Raw genomic sequence first — 3,685 nt, 5'->3', positions numbered from 1 at the left:
TGCTGTAGACATCTCCGCAGGCAAACAACACTCATTTGCATTCCAAAACTTTAGTCGTTGAAATGCAAAACCAGTGGAAAAAAAGTTTCTGTAAAAACTTTGATATTTCACAAATATCAACCAGAATGCATGAACTCAATAATGCTATAAAAATGCATTGTTGTCATCAGATTATTTATATGGATTTTTTTTTTTCCATGTCAGGCTTGAGGAAATGCAAGAATCGCTTGTACAAAAAGATTTGTTCTTAAACCGCTCATACATGTGATTTAAGAGAATCAAGAAGTTTATTCAGAACGTTTAGGAGCGTTTGTCGAATCCGACCCGGCACACCCGACACGAGTCCTTAGTAAAAAAAAAAAAAAAAAGCTAAATAAATTTATGATAAGAATACGACAATGTTCTCTCACGAGGGTCAATGTTGATATGACTTTAAAAAGTAGCATTACTGTGCTGTTCCTCCTGCCAGGAGCAGGCCTTGCATTGGGGTAGCGTCGAGTGGATTTAGAAGCCCAGCATCCCGGAGTCCTTGAGAGTGATGAATAGTGTGCTGTCTGTCGGGAGTCAGGGGTGAACTGCACTGCATAGGAGAACTCGCCGCACCACGAGCAGAGGAAACGCAATCAGCAAGACCCATGGCATAATGGGAGAAACAGGGAAATAATGGAGGCTTTTTTTCATTAGGTGAATAAAGGCTGGCAGCCTACCGGGGTGGGTGTTGTTCAGCTGCAGTGTGTGGAAACCGCAAAGCAAGGGTCTGATATTGATTAATCTCCCATGTTTGTCCTAGCACATGCTCCTGAGCCGGAGCAGTCTGTCCAGTCAAATACAGAACATTTATGTTCTACAATTTAATAAAGCAATACACACACACACACACACACGCACGCGCGCTGACACACATACACGCACGCAGACACACGTGCACATACACGTGCACACACACAGGCACAGACACATGCACACACACGCGCACACACACACACACACACGCGCACACACACACACACACACACGCACACAGTGAGACAGAGAGAGAAGGAATAGTACAGTGGAAGAATAGATGGATATTTAGCTGGGCTAACCCACACCATCCTATGATATGGAAGTGAAACTTCACCCCATAAACATCTAGTTTTGTTTTGTAAGTACACTCTACACACCGTTTTCATAACATAACATGCTGCAACACGCCGTGGGCTCTGATAGACACATTAAAGGGCACGGCTGCCAGGCGGAGATACCCTCACATCCTGCTCTGGGCCCACTCCTGCCTCCCAGAATTCCTTCTCCTCGGTCAGCTGTTCTGTGTCTTATCCAGCGCCAGACACACTGAGGCCTTACGCACATTTGTAGAGCGGCTTGAGCCATCATTAACCGGGCAAAGCACCAAACGGAGACAAAACTGAAGCCTTTCAGGCAGCGGTCACCAACCCTGTTCCTGGAGATCTACCATCCGACAGGTTTTTACGGTTCCGAAAAATACACACGTCTGTATTCACAAAGCCCATCAAAGTCTAAGCGCCGAGTAAGTACCGACTAAGTGGAGTGCTGATCTCGTCAGCCGCAGTTTCGTAACTTGAATAAAGTCACAGAGACAAGTGTTTCTGGTCACTGACCTCCAGATCAGAAATCCTGGTGAATACGGACCTGTGCTATCACAGCAGTAACGGGAAGATAACGGATCTCGCCTGTCAAGTGTAAAGTCAGCAGGCGCAATAAAGAAGCGCAGTTACGACGCCGTCGGTGTGACAGGTCCGTGCAGCGCCGTCTCCGTTTCGCCATCAACAGCAGCTGTTGTTTTACTCCCAGCGCTCATCCGCACATCTGCGGCAGAGAGCTCGGGAACAGCAAACAGATGCCTGTTCATAAAAATCTAACCTCGTCGCCGTGAATTATGCAAGGCTACTCCACGACGAGAAGCCGCTTCCGTAGACTGCGCCCCGTGTTCGCAGTTAATAAGCGCGGCGTATTCTGAACGCTGTCTCGGCGCTGCGGTAAAAGCATTTGCCGTGAAGGAGTTCACATGTTTTTCCCCCCGGGGACTTACAGCAAACTGGTATGTTTTAATTTTTCCAGACTCAAGGGAGAACTGTATTAATGGAACAGCTTTACACAAACAAGCATACGGATAAATGCCTATATGGAGATGCCTGTCACTCGCATTGATTTGTGTATCGAGACTTCTGCATAAATAGCCAGAGATCCTGCTGCAGATGCCTGCACCGTGAATGTAAATTGGATTGCATAATCTTGTTTAATTTGAATATCTTTAACATTTTCAGTTTGCCTGCTTGGGGCATAAGCCACTTCAACAGCAACTTTCCCTTGAAAGCATCTAATATTTATTGTTTTCCAGAGGGACAAGGCATATATCCCATATATATAGCAGCTTGATGTATTGTACTGGAATTTTCTAAACTTTTAATCTGGATCAAAATCATCCAAATTAAAATGTATCCAGTCACCTGACCTTCCACAAGTTGCCTATATCAAACACAGTTGTTTCAAACACAAGTCAGGCTACCAGAGAGGTGTGTGTGTGTGTGAAGAACACACCTGCATGGAAATATCTGGTATTAAACATCTTCATCTGGTAAGGTAGTCCAACCCCAGCATTATGCAATGCTTAAAGAACGCAAATGTGCAATTTCCTTTAATTTCCTCTTCAATCAGACAAGATTGGATTTATACTCTGTACAGAGGATGCACAATTCAATATGCTGTTATAGTTCATGATTACACGTTTCATTTGTAATGGGTATTGTTTTTGAACTTGCTTTGAAAGTTTTTATTTTCTTTGGAGCTAGTGAGAACGTTAAATCGATGTCAAGAGTAAAATGAAATGGTTATTGCTGTAGTGCTATGAAGAAAAGTCTGTAAAATAGAATTTTCAAATCCACCCTCAGTATTAGAATCTATCCAATATATAGGATCTCTACCTTTAATCGTCATCAGATTAGATCATTAAGGCAGGATCCATATCAGAATGATGAGAATTCTTCAGTTCTGAAAAAGACAATCCAAAATGTAAAGATCTGGAAAGTTTAATAAAAAAAATCAAAAATCAAAAACAGGGTTCAGCCTTACCTGCTATATGGTTGGCGGTAGACAGTCATGGTGATGGGAGTCACTGCGATTGGTGGAACTGGTCATGTGGTGTCATCCTGCTGAATGTCCCAGTTGGGGAAGCAGTGTTGCTTCAGGTCATAGCCCTGCAGTTTTGGGCTGAGTGCTGGTTAAAACTGAGCATTTCTTGGTTCTAGAGGCAAGTCTTCAAGGCTGGTTTTTTTCAGAATTTGCTTTTAAGGATTTAACATAAACCATCACTCAGTATAAATTTCCCAATTTGGATTTGGACACATTTCAATATTTGCCAATGGGGTAAGAAGATTTCACTAGTCAAGCAAACTAAAATAAGCCCATATTTTCTATTTGAGAGAAAAATATTTCAAGATTTTAAGTCTCACTGCAAGGCTTGTTATCACAATTATCACTTGTTTAGACACTGTTTTCAGTAGAGTGAAGCCAATTCTCCTGCACTAGACACACTCCCCCACAACCATATTTGCCTGTCCCTGTAATTACATTTAAGATTCCACCATTTATTGCAGGAATCAAAGCTGGAAGACATGACCTTTCAGATGAAGACAGAGAGCTTAATTGTATGTCACAACAAATTAAA

This window comes from Conger conger, chromosome 10 (genome assembly GCF_963514075.1).
Source record: "Conger conger chromosome 10, fConCon1.1, whole genome shotgun sequence".
Taxonomy (NCBI): domain Eukaryota; kingdom Metazoa; phylum Chordata; class Actinopteri; order Anguilliformes; family Congridae; genus Conger; species Conger conger.
This window is presented reverse-complemented; position numbering follows the sequence as displayed.